Source organism: Sphaerodactylus townsendi, linkage group LG02 (assembly GCF_021028975.2).
Source record: "Sphaerodactylus townsendi isolate TG3544 linkage group LG02, MPM_Stown_v2.3, whole genome shotgun sequence".
NCBI lineage: Eukaryota > Metazoa > Chordata > Lepidosauria > Squamata > Sphaerodactylidae > Sphaerodactylus > Sphaerodactylus townsendi.
The window spans coordinates 60,753,162-60,774,370 of record NC_059426.1 but is presented as its reverse complement, the minus strand read 5'-3'; the positions used below and the strand labels follow the sequence as shown (position 1 = coordinate 60,774,370).

The following is a 21,209-nucleotide window of genomic DNA, read 5'->3' as shown; positions in this document are numbered from 1 at the left end:
CTCCTCATGAATCACAGCATCTTCAGCATCTTCCCCTTTTAGTCATACTATTTCCATTGAATGAAGGAACAAATAAATAAGGAACGCCATGCAGCTCTCAGTAAAGCAAGTAAGTCCACCCTGCATTACAACTGTTATATATATATATATATATTTGATTTTGAGGTGCTGCCCATTAGCCTTGTTCTGGATTTTTTGAAGTACAGCCCAGAATCTTATGATTTTACTAGTGACTCCTTACCTGGCACAATATTTTCAACTGATTTTCCACAGTGCTACGTAGCATGCAAATATTAAAGAACACTGCAACGAGAATATTTATAACAAGAACATACTTATAGTGGTGGCAGTGCTTTTTTTCCATAGAAACATATATTCAAAGTTACAGTTGTCCCTCCTCAGCATTCAGTTCACAAGGCAGGATCTGCTGAGGAGCAGTATTAGTGGTAGCAGACCAGGTGCTCAGGAGCAGCAGCAGCAGAAGGCCATTGCTTTCACATCCTGCACGTGAGCTCCCAAAGGCACCTGGTGGGCCACTGCGGTAGAGATGGACTCTGGTCTGATCCATCAGGCTAGTTCTTATGTTCTTATGTACTACTAACTAGTGTAGCTATGTTCAGGTTGGGAAATTTCTGGACTTCGGGCAATGGAGCTTCATGAAGGAGGGGTTTGGAGAGGAAAGGGATCTCAGCAGGGAACAATACCATTTGCGTCTATCCACCAAAGCTGGCATTTTCTCCAGGGGAACTAATCTCTTTCATCTGGAGATCATCTATAGTTGTGGGGGATCTCCAGGTCACGCCTGGCAGTGGGCAACCCTACACTATTTCCATTTATCCTTAGGTACTGTACCACATCATTCTGGCAAATGTATGTATTTCCAATGTTGTGGTTCAGAAAGGATAGACTATTTACCACACACAGAAACTGAAAATACATGGAAATTAATGATGTAATGTATATCAAATGTTATTAAACAGTGCCAGATAATTGCCGCCCATCATACACATGAAGAAGCTACCACATTGACCACAATGTTAAAGAGCATGCCACTTATGGCTTTCTGAGCAACATTTCCTAATGTGGCACCTACCCCATTTTCCAAAAAAGAGGACAAGGCCATTGCTGCCAGAGGAATTGGGGGGAAAGATGCAAACCTTTCTGAGCTGTGAACCAGGAACTCTTTTTCCCTCATTCCAGATATACAAGGACAAGTTAAGGTTTCAGAGCTGTTTCAGTTGCTCACCCCAGGTGGGGCCTGAAGATCTCCCAGAACTACAAATGAATTTCAGATAACAGAGTTTGGGTCACCTGGAGAACATGGCTGCTTTAGGGGGTGGACTCTATGGCACTGTACCCCACTGAGGTCCTTTTTCTCCTCACGTCCTGCCCTTTCCAGGCTCCACCCCCCAATTTCCAGATACGTCCCAAACTGTAGCTGGCAACCCAAAGATGGGAAGCAACAACCTTGCATGCTCAGAGATGATTTAAAGGATTATTGTCATATTTCTAATATTAATCATTATAGCATCTGCATGCGTTTGGTGCACACTAGTCATGTTGTTCTTTTAGTTAATGGTAAATGTGAATGTGGCTGGCTTTCTGAGAACCACAGAGTACTACTGCCTATATAAAACTGTGCCGATTGCTAAGGTATTGGAGCCAGAGGGACAGATAATAATTATTTTGTTTTTAATATAGTTTTGATAGATATGTAACGTTATTAGAATTTAGGTTTTATTTCGGTTTTCTGTAAAGTTTTCCTTCCTGCTGTCAAATGTATTGCTCCCTGAAACCATTGTCTAAGCTTGTTGAAACAAAAAGATTAGATTATCATTATGCTAAAGGTGGACCCAGAAAAACAGGATGCAGACAGTTAATGGATCAGGCAAACCCCTTCTGCATTTTTACACAGCCCTAAGTACAACAACAACAACCACCTTTATTTGGCATTTAAAAATAGATTCTAGAGCGTTGCCAGACATTTTTGAAGTACAAATCAAGAGAACATTCACAGCGCAGACAGGAAGACTGTATATAGCAGTATACATTACTTAGAAAGTTCTGTCACTTGTAAAAGAAATTTTGCTACTTTTTTCCAAGAGCATGAGCATCTGTGTTGTTTTAACAGAAGCTCCACAACAGAATAGAAGTCAGAGTCACTTTCAGATTTGTCTAGGGCCAGCCTGGGAGAGAAATTCCTAATGCCCACATATCTCGGACAGTCAAGAATAATGTGAGCAAGAGTCTCCACTTGATTTTTACAGTGTGGACAAACCCAATCCTGGAGAGGGAATGGATAAGTAACGACACTTTGTAATGGCCGATGGGAAGGTATTGGATCTGAGCCCTAAGTAATTGTCACACACTCCCAGGAAAAGCCCACAGCCGATGGCAGAATTTATGTTAAGTAATTTCCTCCTAGTTTGGGAAAAATCACTAAAGAATAATATAATATAATAACTCAGTCATACTGAAAACCTCTCCAAACTGTAAGTTTAGGAATATCCATTAACAGGGTGGAACGTTTAATATGCATAAAAGCCAGCAGGCAAACATCTGCATTATCACAAGGACAACTATCTGGAGATGTTTCCTGACCAAAGATAAGAACCACATGTCTCGGATGAAGAACCTTAATGGACCTTGATGGCCATGTATTATTATTGTATAACTCAATCCATGATGTAACCTCTACAATTTACTATAAGAAGTCTGTACTTGTCTGTGTTCTGGGCGCTTTTGCCAGGCTTGGCCTTGCACCTTGCCTGGTGCTCACGGAGCTGGTGCTGAATTAACTTTTCACTGAACGAAACTCTGCTCGACCACATTAAAACTTTATTTTGTTTTTCAATTTGGACTTTGTGGCTTCAATTTTATTGCTGCCCTCGCTGATTTGTTGCTGCCAGTCTGAATCATTGAAATAAACTCAACAAGTTTTGCCCTAGTAGCGGGTAACTGTATCTAAATACTCTAGAAGTTGTAACACTAATCAGGAGACCAGGTATAGTGGAACAAGGCATCACCCTTTCATCAGCTTCTTTAGAAGATGTTAGAATAAAACTACATACCATTTTCTCCATGCCTTACTTGCAAAGAAAGCAACAAGAAAACCTCAGGAGCAAATCCTATGGAGCTCTGAGAGAATTATTCCTATATAATTACCTCTAAAACTCTTTATCCTAAGTGATTACACTCTGCACATGCTTTAGACATAACCATTCATTTCCTTCCTGTCAACGCAATATTTCCACTTCTGAACTTCTAAGTAGTCTAAAAAACTGAGCTCTGCGACAAGAAAATAGTTTTAAAAATCTATAAAATATTACATTACAGTGAATTGGTATATGCAAGAGTAAACAAGAAATTTAGTCCTGCGCAGGTTGAAAATAAAAAGAAACCGCAAAGAAAAAAAAATTTTTTTGCATTCCTCAGTCTTAGAAAAAGGAAAAAGCACAAGAAATTACCAGCAGGTGGCACTATAGCTCTCATTCAACAGCAGGCTTCCCTTCCTCGCCATATCCTTTTGCCTCACAAAATACTGCAAAAAACCACTCTTGGTTGCTCCGAACGAAGGCTGGGCTTCGGTAAGGCAGGCTTTATTACTGTGACGACCACTGCTAACCTTTGCAGCCGCTGGCATCCCGGCCAGCCAATCTTTTATCCAGGAAATGAAAAGGGGCGGTGTTTTGAATAGTGTAACCAATCCCGTTGCGAGTTGGGCCAGCAACCGGGCAGCGAAAAGAGAGAGGCGCGGTCTGGGAAGTTTACAGCGATAGGAAAAACAGAGCGGGTGGAAGGCGAGAGTTCTCGCGAGAGTTTGTCCCTCGCACTTTTCCCTGGGGGACTGCGGGGCTGCCATGTTGGTTGCTATGCTGCTGGTGCCTGCCTGAAGGCGGGCGGGAGGCAAGAAGAAGGGAGGCTGGCTCGAGGGAGGGGAGGGAGGCAGAGGAGGCGGTGGCTGCTCGTCCTCGCCTCCCCCCGCCAAAGGCGGAATCCGGCTGTTTAGCTGCCATCTCTCCCCCAGCACCCCCCCCCCCCCGGTCCAGGGCTGCAGGAAGAGCAAGAGCGACCAGCGGACCTCATCCTTGGGGTGGTGCGAAGGAGGTGCTGAAACCTTTTCCCTTGACCGGAGGGACACAGTTGGTGGGGAGGGGGGAAGGTTGCATTGCCTTCCCCCCCTCCCCATTGATGCTCCCGTTTTTGTCTGCGCTGGGAATATGGGGGAGCATTGAGTTGGAAGTGGGGCGCTCGCTGCAAGGCCATTGGGGTCCCCCCTTGCATCCTTTTTTTGCTCGCTTGGAGGTTTAAGAACTGAGCCGAGTTGTGGATTTGAACTGAACATTTTTTGGGCGGAGATCCCTCCACAACCTACACGGGCACCATTACCACTTGACCCTGCTTTCTCACTCACTACCCTTGGGGGTTGGTCTACCATCATTCTCTGGAAGGACGTGGCTGTTATATGAAGGTAAGAAATGACAGATGTAAAAGAAAGGTGGTTCTGTTAAAATGAGGGTGTGTGATGAAGGACACCCAGCAAGACTGTTGTGTAGTTCTGGTGTCTCTGCTGAAATGCACAATGTGTGACATCACTAAGGTAACGATGTGGAATCAAACTACTTGTTCATCCCCATGGATTACTCCAAGTCTCTGTGATCTATGTGTATGTGGGGGTTACCGCAGTAAATGCAGAAGAATAAGTGGGAACACTAAAAGATTTGTGAGGGTTGTTGGGTCACAATTATAAAGAATACTGGGGGGTTGGAGTTATGGATTTGTTGAATTACGATGTACAGTGATCCTTACAAATACCGTGTTTGTTGTAGAAAAGAAACTAAAATGCGGACATGGTTGATGTTAAACAGTTTCTCAGTCCAGTCTTGGTTTGCTAGAATACCACAAAGGGTTCCCAAGACAGGTAGAAACAGACACACACACCCCCAATGAGGTGGTTGTATTTATAGTTTCTGCTGACTGCTAACATTTGTATAATTTATTTCTAAAATGTAAAGACCAAGAATGAGTATTTTATAACTCACTGTGCTGCATTTGCAGCCTATCATGTGAGCCAAAGAAACAGCAAGGATTGTTATTTTTAGGGGAAATAAAAATATGACAAAAATAGGCTACTTGAAGGCATGAAAGGGTCTCATGCTAGGTTTCTTCCTTGCAACTACAAATATTTGAACAAAAGCTTTGCAACCAGCTGAGAATAGGCCACCAGGGTTTACAAATGGCTTCAGAGATCAAAAGGTTGAATGCTGGTGTTGCCTTCTGTGCTACATATAATTTTATGTGCCTTTTAGAATTGTATAATTCTTAAAATGTTTTGTATGTCATACAGTCTGGAAAAAGCAAAGTAGCAGTTATTTTACAATGGGGTTTCTTCAGCACGGTCTGGGAGCTGAAACCAAGCTAGAGTTATGTTATGTTGTATTTTCAAGGTGTACATGCCATTGTATATATTCTGAATTTATGTTGGATGTGGCAGCACAACTGAGGATACATAAGTGTCTGTCAGTTTGATTATTTTCATTACTGCACATTGGTTATCCACAGTGGTAGTTTTGAGAGCTTGTCATAAAGGAGTACTGGAGTTCAGTATAATGGTGTGGTTCTAAATGACTGTTAAGAGCCTTCAACAAACCTATTCAAAACATGAGATTATTTATGATTGTTAGATCTACATTGGTCAGGTTTTCTACATAGATATGATTTTAATTGTAGTTTAGAAGCCAGTATAGAATAGATGGTGGGGTATAAATCAAAGCAATCAACCTTGAATTGAAGGGACTTGTAATTTGTGATAGTTTTATTTACACCTGCGGAATGTTAAATTTGTATGTTACAATGTTGCATGGTTAAGACAACTAGTTATGAAAATACACTTTATGTAAAGATGACAGGTATTTGCAACTAATGCTGAATAGTATTCACATAGAACTAAACATGACAGAATTTCATATCATTTGTTAAGATGAGAAACAAACTTGTTAATTTCAAGCAGAAGAATAATTTCAGGTTGTAAAAACAGCAATTCAAAGTGATTTTTGCATTAATTTCTTAATTCATAATTTTTCTGAATGCAGAAGGCTGTGGTCGGGGGTTTTTTTAATTTGCCAGTGATTAAGATCTGCTTTATGTTGTAGGGTTCAATGTTTTCTAGTTTATAATCTTGATTTTCATTGTGTTATAATATGACTGTATCTTAGACTGGGTTTTTACAAGTGAAAGAACAGTGGTGTGTGCCATGACTTTATCGAGGTGGTACATTGCCGAAACATAAAATAGTGCCATGATAACTTTTATGGGATAAAGCTGATATGATGAAAGTCATTACATTGTGCATTAGTCCTCGGAGTATTGGATAGTAACCCAGATGTCGATATGTTTTAGAGAGACAGAAATAGTTGTGGTCCACAAACTAGTTAAGATTGGCTATTTGGATTCATATTTAGCTGTTTAACTTCATTTGAACTAATGCTACTATCCCGAGTTTTGTGCCCATGAATGTTCGGAATGGGCTGTAGTGGCTGTTGCACATGCACAGCAGTTCAACATGCTCTGCCAGCTTTACAAAAACACAATGAAGTCAGAGATGAGAGCCAACTGTGGTCCTGTAGTGGTTAGAATGCTATTTCTTGGGTTTTGTGCCATAGATTTTGATGCTAATGACCTTGGGCTAGTAGTCTGTCACGCTTAGACTAACTGAGGGAATAATCTTCTCCACCGCTCTGAACTTGGACGAATGGTGGGATAAAAATGTACTACATAAATGTGAATATGGATGTTTACTTCCAAGAATGTATTGCCCCAATCTTAATCCAGTCGCATGTGTGAAAGGATGAGTGATCTTCATGGGCTGACAAGTTTTCAGGGTTGAGGTTGCAATGGATAGCTGTGGGACCCCAGGGTTTCCCTATTTACTCCAGCCTATCATGCATAGTCTGTTCTGGACTTGATTATCCCGCCCTCCCACGAGAAGTAGCCCCTTGTAAGCAGCCCCTTCTTCCTGCTTATCTGCTGCGAAAAAGAGCATCAAGCCCTGATTTTGTCTGACACCTCTGAACTGAGATGTAGGATTACTGTGGGAATAATTGCATAGACTTTGGCTTCAGACTGCAATAGAATTTACGCATTGTGTGCTTAAGGAGATGCAGGGTTTGGGATGTCAGTGACTTGAAGCCAGATTCTCCAGCTGAAGGGGCTGGTCTGATTCAAATAATTTAACAACTGGTTGTTTACAAGCACCATTTTAACAACCGGTTCTGCCGAAGTGGTGCGTACCTGCTGAATCCCACCACTGGCTATAGCTAAATGTTAGCAAAACTATGTATGGGACCTTTTGTTTTAGAGATTTCTTTGGATTCATTGGGCTTTCTGGGGTGGGTTGGCAGACTTCTGGCATAATTAGCCTACCTTAAAAACTGTTGCAAAAATATCTGCAGTTCTCTGAAAAACCAGAGCTCTGATATTAGTGCGTGTGGCTATCTCTGTTAATTTGTTTTATGTTCAAGCATTCTCAGTTTATAAAATTACTGTTCAAACATTATTTTTTTTTATTGCTGTAAGATATTAAGTTTTTTCCTACTTGGAACCCTATTATTTTACAGTCACATATATTTAATACATAAAATAAGACCATGGTTCAGCAGTCGAACATCTGCTTTGCATGCAGAGGGTCCCAGGTTCAATCCCCAGCATCTCCAGTTAAAAGGATCAGATACTAGGTGACCTGAGAGACCTGGATAATAGTTACCTGTCAGATTAGACAATACTGATTTTGATAGACTGATCTACTTTGCTATAATGCAGCTTCCTGGGAAATGATTTTTCTACCGGCATACCGGTTTGGGAGATAAGGTTCATTATCTAAATAGTAAAATGCCAATTCACTTAGCATATTGATTTAGCTATATGTCAGAAGGACATCCTGGGTTAGAGCACACTAATTTTGTATTTGCTGTAAAGCTGTTAAAACATTCCTTATTGGGAAATAAATGTATGCGGCCTATGTTATATGGGAGACTAGACTATATTTATTTATTCGATTTGATAAACTGCCCTACCCCCAGAGGGGGTAGCAATGTACATATTTATGTGGGGCTGCCCTTGAAAGACGGAAAATAATTGGTTTAAATTACAGCATCTTGTTTTTTAAATAGGATACCTTTTCAGCACATTACAGTAGTCTTTATTGTTTGGGTTGACTGCTGATATATCTCCAGATTCAACATAAGGGGTTGATTTTTAACTTTGAAACCCTTATACAGCCTTGGACACAAATAACTGAAAGACAGCCCAGAAACCACACAGCACCCCAACTGAAAGACTGTCTCTCTGTATTTAAATCTGTTGTCCAGCTCCTTTCATTAGGTCAACTTGTACAGTCTGTCCCCTTTTGTAAAAGGATTAGCATGCTAGCAGCTCATTGTTAGCTGAGGAGTGGTCGGGTGGCCAGCAGTTGAGCATTATCCTTGTTTCCATCTGTAGGTTGTAAAAGATGGCCCTATTCAGGGTGATTTCTGGCTCGGTTGTCTGTTGGTTATTTTAAATTGGTGGGTATGCAGTTTGATTTTAAAAACTGTTCATAACAATTTTGGATTTTATAATCTGATCTATGCTAATCTGACCCAACAGTCCCTAGTAGGGCACACTGCAGCATCGTTTTTATTCTCTCTCATGCCACTTTCCCAGTACAGTGGAACCTCGGTTTTCATTGCCTTCGGTTTTCATCGGTTTCGGTTTTCATCGATTCTTTTCAGATGGATTACCAATGAAAACCAAGGTTCCACTGTATGTATTTTTTAAAATTGCCCCTCTTCTCCCCTACTCTTGACTTCCTCTGTGTGTATATGGATCCTCCTCTCATGGTGGCCATTTTGTTGTTGTGCCACCCACCCACCCTGTTTCAGAAGTGCAAAGGTGCCCACAAACTCAAAATGATTGGGAACCCGACCATTTCTTATGTAAGCTATTTTTAGCATGCTTTCTGTGGGGAAAAGACACTATAGCAGTTTTAAACATGAAGTGCATGTGTGTGGCATAATTGAACCATTGGAGTGGTCTGTGTGCCTGGCAAATGTCAATATTCAATCGGACTTGTACAGAAGCTGAAGGGAAATGTCAATAAGGCACTAAGGCACTTTGGGTCTGGGTATTCTTAAAAGATTGATTAATTTAGTGGAAGATGTAGGATTCAAATCTTGGCAAAGTACTGCCATTGTGGATATACTGATGTGCTTGTTCTAAACCTTTGGTAATACTTTTCTCCTTTCTATAGACTCTTCCCCCCCCCCCCCCCCAATTGTTCTTATGGAGACTGCCAGGGATTGTTAAAGGAGAACAGCCAACTATTTTCTGTTGGTTGAGGATACTGACCTGGGTCTGCTGTCCTGGAGCACACCCAAAAAGGGTGAAGAAAAGCCAGCCAGGGAGGAATTGTGGGAGCTTTTAAAAAGAAGTGACACATTGTGCCAGAGAAAAAAGGTATGAAAAAGATTGTGGCAGAGAAAGCAATGATGGGAGGCCTTACCCCAAGGAAGAGACATTCTCACCGCCTTACAATATCCAAGGAGGCTCCAGGGGTCATGTACACAGCCCCCCTCTGTCAAAACTGTGGGTGGACAGCCATTTGACTCTATGGAAGGTTGTCCATTTTGTCCTTTGGGATGTCTCAGATTTACTTCAGAGAGCTGTGAAGGAGGAATTTCAGTACAGGCAGCTACCTCCTCTAGCGCTTATCAGCAACCCATGTGTAGATGCCCATTGAGTAGATCTGGGTTGGAGGAAGACCAGTGGCCCAAATGGATCCAGCTTCAGGATCTGGCCCACAAAAGCACCAGGTCGGCTTCACCCTCAGGTGCCTACCCTTAGCATGCCAGAGATAACCTGGCCATTTCCTCCCATTCTGATGATGAGAAGGAGGAGAGGGAATTCTCCTCAGAGGAGAAGGAAAGCACACCTCAAAAGCCTGCAAGGATTTTCAACAGGGAAGACTTACAGTCACTCCTTTCTAAAGAGGTTTTTCCCTAGACCTTTCTGAGGAGCCTGATCCACCTGAAGGACTTAAAGAAGGGGAAACAAAGCCAAAAGGACTAAGGCATTTTCCCCGGACTGCTTTCTCAGACAAAACAGCACCCGTTCTGGAATACAGTTTGTAGGATTGTCCGGGCAAGAATGGAAGAAACCAATGTCTAACGGACAATTTCCCAGTTTTGCCAAAAAGCTGCATACTCTTGAACATGGAGATGTTGCAGTCACTACTACTAAATGCTTTTGTTGCTCCTTTACAATCCTCTGACCTCCTCGCAGTGGATGAAGTTGGTACTATTAAAGACCCATGAGACGGAAAAAATGAGTTTGTCTCTAGGAAGTCTCATGAGGCATCAGCTCTTGTCATGAGAGTGGAGGCTGTTTTTAGCCTTTGTTTCCAGAGCTTCCTGTGTTAACACAAATCATTCCTCCAGAAAACTTGAGGATCCTGCAAGGGGTAAATCGTGTACTCAAGGCTGTTTCCTTCCTGAATACAGTGACCTTTGCAGTCCATTATATGTCAGTGACAGCAGCTTCCAGAGAGGCCCTCTGGCACAGAGCATGGCAGACTGACCGCTCAGAATTTACACCAGTGGCATACCTGTTTAAAGACTGAGACTGAAATTATAGATTTAGAGAGTGATTGTGCAGTTTTGTTTCAGGTCAAAAGCATCAAAGTATTTTTACAAGGGGATTTAGCCCTGTAAAGAGAAATGTACAAGGATTAAGAACCTGTGGGTTTTGTCATGTATACATTTTGAATACTTCCTTTATACACAGCTGAATGAATGTATTTATTTTGGCCATCAAATCACAGCTGATTTAATGACAACATTATAAAGTCTTCAAGGCTAGAGACATTCAGAGGTGCTTTGCTATTGTTGCCTGTCTCCATGTCACAACCCTGGTATTCCTTGGAGGTCTGTCATCCAAATTCTTGTCAGGGTCAAGGCTGAGAGTACGTGGCTGGCCCAGGATCACCCAGAAAGTTTTCATGGAAGATTAGATCCTGGGGTTCCCAGATCCTAGCCTGACACTTTAACCCCCACACTGGCTCTCTAACTGAATGCAAGAGGACAAAATAACCCACTCTGCTGTAAAGCTGATTTGATAGTGTTTTTATTTTACTGAGTATGTTGGGTTGTATGCAGAGCCATAGCAAGGGGGAACTGTGCCCCAGTCATGCGTGCTCCCTGAGCCCCTGCCACACCCCTACCACGCCCCTGCACTGGCGTGCACCCGGTACAACACTGTTCTACCCCCCAAGTTAATCATTTTTGGTACCCTGTACTCTGCTTGGACAGAGTGGTGGAGACACAAGCCAAGTTCAACAGTTCAACAATATATTTTTTACTGGAGAGAATCAAGACCCTAATTCTTCCCTTGGGTCTATCTAAATCAGAGTACTTGCTTGTCTTGAGCAGGTTTGAAGCTGTAGACTCTGTCTTCTCTTGGCTGCTTTCAAGAAAGTCCACTGTGTCTTGCTTCCTTTCAGTTCTCTCAGTCTTTGTCTGGTTCTAACTGCTGTTAAACTTAAAATGGTGCTCTATGGACCACCATATACCGATACGTCACGAATATTCCAGTCTCCAACTACCCTTAGCACCTCACTCTGACTGGCTAGAACTAAAACAGGGAATTGCTGGGTAAAGAGGGAAACTGCCTATTGGGAAATATCTTAAAGGGACAGGGGCTAACTAAAATACCCTCCCTTAGAAGACTTAACAATGAACTAAAACCATGCTAACTATGGGGAAACTAAAGCTTAATGGGGAAATAACAAAAGCCTCTGTGGCGGCATGACAATCACGCACCACCACCCTGCTCCCTTGGCACTACACCACTGGTTATATGTCATTAATCTGTTGCGATGGGAAGTCGTGTTGCGATGGGAAGGTCTATGAAATTTTATGTAAGTTTGTGTGTCACAAGATCAGCCTGTCTGCCTACACCTTTGCCATACCTGGTTTCTGTTTCATTAATAAAAAGGGTTGGTTGTCCCTAGTCTTCATTCAATTATTAGTTGGGAATCCATGGTACAACCCCTGGTTTTTTTTGGGTAAGGCTGCTTTTTTGTTTGTTTATGTGTAGTCTTTTGCATACAGTTGTCATTTCCACTTTCCCTTTAAAAAATCTTTTGACCTGTTTACCTAGTTACAGTAACAAGACATGTCATTATGCACGGTTCTTTATTGTGTTGACTTGCCAGTGTATTACCTAGCAGCTAGGTAGGCACGAGTAGATAGATAATACTTCACCCAAGCATGGCTGTCAGGTAGGGGTATTAAGTAGAAATCCATCTAGTTTGTTACATCTCTCAGAATCTGATTTCCTTTGAACTTTTCTCTCTAGTGAGAAGATTGTTTTTTACTTAACAGTATGACTGCAGTGTTGGGCTTTTAATATATATATTTTTTGCCCCCTGGGGAATAACGAATGGATTTTTTTCAGAGTTTTCCAGAGAAATGCATTATCAGGCATGTGTTCAAATTATAAAAAGATAAATCTTAGAGGGACAGTGTAGTGATTGTGCTAGTAATTACTTTTGAATTTCAGTTGCTTCGTTTCACTTATCTCAAAGCTTTCTAATCTGTAGTTCATTTTTAGAATAAAGTACTGTCATAGAATAGTTTCTCTTATAAAGCTATCATGAGCCCTGTTATTCCTAGTTCATCACCAGTTCATGTCGTATTTATACTTTCTGTTTTTTAAAAAACAAAGTAATAGTAATAATTGTCTTTTTTTCCCTATCTTACTGTATGTTCTCTGTCCTGGGTGCCATATAAAGAAAGTGGTAATAGAAGGCATTTATTGTGCAGGTTACATAAAACTATTTATCCTTGTACTGACAGTTTATCAATCAACTAGGTACTGTTTGTGCTAATCACTAACTATTGACTTTTGCATGCTCATTTGTATCTGCATGGTGAGTAATCTTTCCTGCAAATCTGTTGCAGGTTATACCTTGAAAGAGGATCAGCATTCTAAAAAGTAGATTATGTCTGACATTAAAAATCATAGTATTCAGAAACCTCTGGGAGAATGTTTTAATGTTTTAGGACATAACTGTAGCAAATCTAAAAGTTGCTGCTCTCCTAGTAATAATTTGAAAGAAGAATCCAAAGCAAAAGTTCTAAATTAGGATTCATCAAGAGCAGAGGTGGGGAACCTTTACCACCCAAAGAGCCATTTGGACCCATTTTCCACAGCCCCGAAGATCTACTGAGCCGGAGACCTCTGGTTCGGCCCTTCCACTCACCTTTCCTTCCAGCATTGGGTGGCACCAGCACCGGGCAGTGAAACCCCCGCTGCCCAATGGAGCAAGCAGTCGCCTGTTCCATGGGGCGGGGTGGTGATGGCGGTTGCGGCCTGCCCGGTCCCGCCGTCTCTCGCACTGCAGGAGGCAGCAGCGCTGGGCAGGGAAACCCACTCTGCCTGATAGAGCAGGCAGCTGCTCTGTGGGGCGGAGGGGGGATGGCGGCTGCAGGGATGGCAGGGGGTCAGCGGCTGCTCTGGAGGGACACACTCATGCTACCCTCCAACCTCCAGGGGTTGGAGGGCAGCGTGGGCGTGTCCCTCCAGAGCAGCGCTGGAAGGAGAGGTGAGTGGAGGGGGATGCAAAAAGTGGCGCCCTCATGCACGGAGCCGCGACTCCTGTTTGCCCCCTCCAGTTACCTTTCCTTCCAGCACTGCTCTGGAGGGACACACCCACGCTACCCTCCGACCTTCAGGCCACGCGGAGCCGCAGTTTAAGGCTGAAAGAGTCGCATTCGGCTCCAGAGCCACGGGTTGCAGATCCCTGATCAAGAGATTGAATACTATCTCCTTCACAGGCTCACAGCTTGCTCTGAGTAGGTGTTCATAGTTCCATTGTGAACCGCTTTGCACAGGTCTTGTTTCATACTGAACCTTTCATAATTAGAATTTGTTTATCATGTTCTGCCCATCCTCTGCAGTTAAAGGTCTTTATTCTCAGTGGATTTATTCATTTTTCTTCCAGAATTTAAACACCAGGAGAGATTGAAACTTCTGTCTTTTGTGATTGATTATATGTAACAGTCACATCCATTGTAGTCTCTTCTTAAAAACTTGAATGATTGATAAGATTTACAATTCTCTGCTGTAAATACCCCCCCCCCCCCCCCATACACACTTTGGAACTTTGGTTTATAAAAGTTCTTGTAAAATAGGTTATGTGCTCCATGTGCTTCTGAAAAAAGGGCTGCCTCAAAAAGCTGATGCAGAAATAGTTTATTTGCCTTTCTGCTGGACTTCTTGTCTTGCACCTGTGATCATTTAATTTTTTAAAACATATTCCTTCAGAAAGTAGATTTCAGCTGGTTTTATATAATTCTGCTTTTGCCCTAGTCTGAATGTGGTGTTTCTGTTTTTCTTGGAGTGTGTTTGTGGATTTGGACAAAAATCTGTGAACGCATTTTCCTGTAGTACAGATTGAGTTCAAAATATTTCTTTTTGCAGCCATCTAAATTTTAAGATTCAAAGTTGCTTTCAAAAACATTTCTGTATTCATAAAATACCATCCTTATACATAATTCCCTAAGGGATGGAATGTCCCACAACAAACACCCAGTCAGTGGATGCACAGGACTCATGAAGAGAGTGCTGCACGCCCATTGATTGGAAATGCATCTCTCACATTCCAAGCAATGCCCCGGCAGGGAGAGCAGTGGGAAGCAACCCCTTTCTCCCATCTTGCCCCCACCCATTTCAACAACCCAACCCCTGCAGTGCCTGCCAGAGGTCCCCCCATTCCCCCTCCTGCATCTCCCACCCCCAACCAATTTGGCCACTCCCCAAGCCTTCCCCATTCCTTCACACCCTCAGCCTACCAAAAACCCAAGGCTCACTGTTAGAACGGGCGGCAGGCCACTCTCCTGCTTGGCCTGCCAGAACCCCTCCCCATTCACTTGCACACATGCCCCCCACAGGCCCTGGCAGAAGCACCCAACATTCCCCCTATATCTCCCACCCCCAAACCAAGCTGGCCCCTCCATGAGCCCTCCCCATTCCCCTGCCGCTGGGACAGAGAAGGCAAACCACTCTTCCACCCCGGCTCACAAAAATTCCTCCCCATTCATCCGTGCACGCTACCCCCTAAACCTAAGCCCCCTCAGGCCCCAACGGAAGCACCCAACATTCCCTCACCTGCATCACCCCACCCCCAAACCAAGCCGGCCCCTCTACAATCCCTCTCCATTTCCCCATGCACCATCCATCCTCCAAAAACCCAAGCTGCACTGCTGGGACAGAGGCGGTAAGCTGCTCTCCACTCACCCTGCCATAATCCCTCCCCATTCACCCACGCAAACTTCCCCCTGTCCCAAACACCATGGTAGCACATGGTAAGTGTGGGCGGGCGGGGGCAGCAGGCACCTTGGGTTGAGGAGGCAGGAGGTAGGGGACATAGCCAGCATTTTCCCTCCCCCTCCCTTCCTAGAGCCAATTTTTTGGCCTCCTAAAATAGGCTTCTACTGTTAGTAATCCATAATTGCTGTGTATTTTAATATGCTTAAAAATAAAGGTTTCTTCCACTTTAGCTTGGATATGTAGTTAAATAGACAAATTGTATATATTACATGTTAAAAACTTTTGTCTGGGTCTTCAAGATCTTTTGTTTAGAAATTTCAGCCTTCTGTTTAAAATACAGCTATAGGTGTTAAAATTATGCTGTAAATTAGAAAAAAAACAGATCTACTGAATAGCTTGCTTTGATCAGGTCTTGTGAATAGTAAGGTTGGGAAAGTGGTTATGCAGAGCGTGTTTGAATTTGGAAACAGGTTTTAGAAAGTGGAGCTACACTGGTGGTGGTAAAGTTATGTAGGGTTTTTTAATGGTTATCATAATAGTCAGTTGATCTGTTAAAAATTGTTTCCTGGTAAATATGTGAATCCAAAAATGCTGCTGTGTGGTTGGCACCTTATTGACACTTAAAACATCATTTTAAGTGCTTTAACAATGCCTTTTCCTTTTTCATTGTTTCTGTTACTTGGTTTTCTGTATCTTTTTTAATTTTATTTTTAACTTGCGCAACTGTAGGCTAGTTCCAATGTTCTTATAGATGCAAAAGCCCATAACAAAAGCTGAAAAAAATAATGGGAAAATTTGCTTGTCCCCCCTCCCCCCATTTCACAACACTACTTACTACTAAAATCAGATTTGCAGTTCCTACAGTGTATTCTAAAATCAATTATCAAGAAGGTATAAATATTTTAATCATTCACTGAGAAGGAAACTGCAGGCTTCACTTGCAGTATCTCTTCCTATACCCTTGAATTAAGTTTAGCCATTTTGTCATTCTCTTCTTCTACATTCCTCCTCCATGAACCCTAATGAATTAATGTGCAAAGCAGACCTAAATTACAAGTTTTGTCCTGTCTGCATCGTTTTGCCATACCAAGACTCTTTCTTATGGATAGGATTTAGTCTTTGAAACACTTCTGCCCACCTTTTGATCTTCTTTCCAGAAACATGAAGGGGGTCATAATCTATTCACAGATGCCCTATGTATTTATTTTCTCCAGGTAGCTCCTAGAGGTAGTTCAGCAACCTGTAATTTAGGGTAGACTAAGGAGTTGCCTAGAGGTACCTAGTGAGCCATGTTGAACAGGGATTTGAACCTTGACTCCCATATCCAGGTACAGTGCTGACTGTGACACAATACTGTCTCAGTTTAATCTTGTTCTGTGAGAATAATTATTGAGTAGTTGACAGAAAACATGGATGTAGCTTGATACTCTGTCTTTGATGTAAGTATTTTTAAAAAATTTTTGCTATTGACTGTATTCATATGTCATGATCAAACCTCATTTCATCCATTCGGTTTGATAAATTTTGCTTTTTTGAAAACATTTAATGGTATAAATAAGGATCTCCAACCATTTTTAACCTGAGGGCACCCATGAAATTCTGACACAGTGTAGTGGGCACAATCACAAAATGGCTGCCAAAGAATATGGAGCCAGCTACAAAATGACTGCTGCAGGAGACAGATCCACCAGCCGATGTCAGGGAGCAAGGCTGCACATTACCCTGATGGTCGTTCTTCAACATTTCAAATTGAAGTTTTGTTTAACTGGGGGAATCTCTCTCACACATATTGACACTTAGAGGAAGCTCTAGTTCAGAAAAGAAGAGGGCTAAAGTAAAAAAATATATACTGGATAATATACTGGATATACTGGGAAATATACTGGATAAGGGGAATGAGTAAGAATAAAAGCAACACTGTGGTGGCAGCTGCCACTGAAACAACTTCTTTAAAAAATTTCAGCCAATCAGAAACCTTGCTGGACAAGGTCTTTAACTGCTCCCACCCACTTTCTGAAATTATTGGGGGGGGGGGTGTTTAGTGCCATCAAGGCACTTCTGACATAGACTGTCCCTAAGAATGAATGACCTCCAAAATGTCTTATCATTAACATCCTTGTTCAGCAGACTGAGCCCATAGCTGTCATTATTCAGTCAATTCATCTAATGTTGGGTTTTCTAGGGAAATTTCAGGCTTTATTTGATGTATAGCTCACTTACTTGTCTTTTTAACAGTCTGTGGTATGCATTAAAATCTCCTCCAACACCACATTTCAAATGAACCAACTTTACTCCTTTCAGCTTTCTTCATTTTCCAGCTTTGACACCCATCGGGATTGCAGTGTCTTTTCTTGTTTTATGATTTCAAGCTCAGGCATAAGAAAAAGTATCACAAGTGCCATGGTGCCCATGGGCATCATGTTGGGGGATGGCTCATATAAATAAAGCAAATGAGTGTGGTTTCATTAACTAATTTAGTAATGTATGCAGAAATAATTATTTAGTAATATGTGAAAATAATTGTGCCATGTACAGATAATCTTGTCACATGTATGTTTATGTAATATTATTTCCTCAACTTGGACCCTTTCTGCATTCACAAATTGCTACAGATTTTCCCAGTAGTCAAACCTTGTGTCTAGAAAACGCTTTCTGTGAAATTCTGCACACCTCCTTTATCCCTGTCATTTTGGAGTCCCCCCCTTGTCTGTTCAGTTGCATTTATTCCACACTACTGCTGAAAACATATTATTCCTGATGGTGGTGGGATGTCATCTGTAATACAGAAGAATAATGCTTCCTGGGGGAGTTTTTTTGTGCCAGTGTCTTAGTGCCACTGCACAAGTACTTTTTGAAGTGGCAATTCAAAAATATCTCCGCCTCCATTTCTTCTATTAAGAACTACCTATCCAAAATGGAAGCCAAAACAACTCTTGGAGCAGATGCCATTTCCTGAAGGAACAGAAACAAGTAGCCCAACCAGAGAGCCACATTTTTTGACCAAATTTGATCTGTAGTAGTCCACAGTCATTACTACAGCAGTCTCTGATTATATGCTATAATTACTCCTAGTCCTTTTTTCAACTACCTCAGCTTTAAAATTGCTCTCTGTCCTAATGGTACATTGGTAGTTATGAAATTGATAAAGATGATCCAATCAACAATGCTAGTTTGTATCTCTGCCTGAATGTTAAGTTCACAAGTTCTATATGAAATTGACAAAGCTGATCCAATTGACTATGCTATTTTGTATTCCTGCCTCAACATTACACTGCTAATTTGAAATGTTTTTGAAAATGGAGGAGGAGAAAATGACTGAAGAACAGGCTGCCAGCCACCGAGGTGTGGATAAGAGCCGCACGTTTGCACAAATAGAAGCCCAAAACAAAAACTACTGGAGCAGGCACCGTTACCTGAAGGAACAGTAACACATAGCCCCCCCTCTTCCACAGAGAATCATATTCTTTTGCCAGGTTAGAGTTATAGTTACACACAATAGTTACTGCAGCAGTCCCTTGTTGATTTTTTCCTGCAAAAGCAGCTTCCCTTCTCAATCTTACTCGCTCCTAACTAGGAACACAATGTGCCTTCACTTTAAGGTCACTTTACTAATTCCAGATGAAATTGACAAAGCTGGTACAGTTAACCTGGCTCTCAGGAGAAAATGGCTGAAGAGGAGTCAAATGACCACATGCTGGTTGTGGATAAGGACCAATTGTAGTGGTGCAGGAAAAATAAATTTCAACATGATTGCACCCTCAAGGGAAGCTGATTTAGAAACTGATAAAAAAACACATTGCAGTAAAAATGCTCAAAAAAGCAACCAAGGGAAAAAAAGGGGGTGGGGGGAATGTTTCCAGAACGAAATGGAACAAAAAATATGTGGAATTTTTTTAAGTAGCATTTGGCAAGGTAACATTAATAACAACTTGTATGGAAAAATTGTTACACAGCCTATAGGCAGAATTGAGAAAATGTGAATGACATAGTAGAATAGGTAACTCCTCCAAAAATAATCCTCTAGTGTTTAGCATCCTGTTTACAGAAATAAACTTTATTGGATTATGGTGAAGAGATCTGTGGATTGCATAATAAAAAATAGCTATATCAGGAAAACTGACAACTATGTCTGTTCCCCAGGAGCTTAGAGGCAGGAAAGAGTCTGGTTGGGGGAAATGAAAATTTTGGGCTATCAGTTGAGCTCAATTGGCTTTGTTTGATCAGTTGGAATTCTCATTTTATATTAGCATTTTTGGATTGATAAATTTAATTATATTGAATCACAGTAAATCTGACTTGCCCATTTACTGGATCTAGTTTATTAAATACTTTTATTAAAACATTCAATTTTTTTCCCTTTTGGTTTAAGGCGGACAAGGTATTTGTGATGATGCTCAGTCAGACTGAACATTTAAGGTGGCTAGTTTATATTCAGAAGAGCTGAAAGAACAAGAAGAAAGTGTTGCAGCAGTGTAATGTGTTATAGAAATACTAGCTTATACTGGAGAAAATTCCTAGACAAAAGTTCTTCAGATTTAATGTGGTGAGATTACAGAAGAAGGAATGGTTCATTGTTATGGAAAGATTACCTTTAATTCAGTATTGGTCAATAGTAATAAGTCTTTCAGGGTTTCATTAGATTTGAAGGTTATAACTGACAAAATTAATATCATTGTAAAATGTACACAAAATGAACAAATATAAATAGATACAGAGCCATGTTTACAGTGTCGTTTAATAATAGAGCTTGACCCTTGGCAATGTGCAGAATTGTTGAGATCAGCATTGCAGTGATCTTTGCTTTAAGTTTCAGTCCTTGAGAAAACAGCAGCTGTCCGAGATTAGTTTAATGCTTTGCAGCATTGTAGCAGTCTTCTAACTCATGAAATCAGTCTCTTGTGAAGTTTGACTTTCATCTACATGCTTTAATTCATATTAAAAAACCCATAAAACTTTAGATTGCTTTTTGTACTTTGCAAATATTCACAACTGAAATTAGTCTGACCGGTGAAAATTTCATTATTTTAGCCCAGGATACTGCAATTTCTTGTCACATATTCCTGTGTGGCTACACATCTTAATTCTATTACAACTGTTTTGGTTTTGGCTTTGTGAAAGGAAGGCATGGCAAGTGTAGTCAATTACATTTATTTAAATAATCCGCACACCATTTTTCTCAGACTGAAGGCAGAACTGCCTTGACTCATTTTAATACTTACGAACTAAATTTTTCAATTGAACTTTGCTTCATAAGATACAAGTTTCCCATTGCCATGGTTCTTTCCATAGCTTTTCAGTGTTGTGTTAAATTAGCAATTAGGACTTGCATTTCAGAATGTTGGGTGGAGGAACAACCAGAAGATGCTAATGTCCATGCAGCAACACACTTTTACAACTTCAGAAAAAGCTATTTTGTTTTTCCAAGTAAATTTAAATAGCACTGTTAGGGGATATGGCATAATTGGAAGCTCCTGTGAACTCTTTCGCAGAATGGATCCTGTCATCTCCTTTGTCCACCAAGGGTAACCCCAACTGTAGGTATCTAAATTTGCAAATTGGAGCCACACTCACCTAAAAGAAGAAGAGTTTGGACTTGTATCCCCCTTTTCTCTCCTATAGGAGACTCAAAGGGGCTTACAATCTCCTTGCCCTTCCCCCCTCACAACAAACACCCTGTGAGGTGGGTGGGGCTCCGAGAGCTCCGAGAAGCTGTGACTAGCCCAAGGTCACCCAGCTGGCGTGTGTGGGAGTGCACAGGCTAATATGAATTCCCCAGATAAGCCTCCACAACTCAAGCGGCAGAGCTGGGAATCAAACGCTGTTCCTCCAGATCAGAGTGCACC

General features: G+C 41.5%; 1 protein-coding gene across 1 annotated transcript in view; it reads left to right on the top strand.

Annotated features, from left to right (window-relative positions):
• The first annotated feature begins 3,816 nt into the window (after positions 1–3,816).
• Positions 3,817–21,209, top strand: part of PTPN4 (protein tyrosine phosphatase non-receptor type 4) — a 150,197-nt gene continuing 132,804 nt past the window's right edge. The window contains exon 1 of the mRNA XM_048484509.1: positions 3,817–4,471. The gene's annotated coding sequence lies outside the window, so the exon portion shown is untranslated. The remainder of the gene's footprint in view (positions 4,472–21,209) is intronic.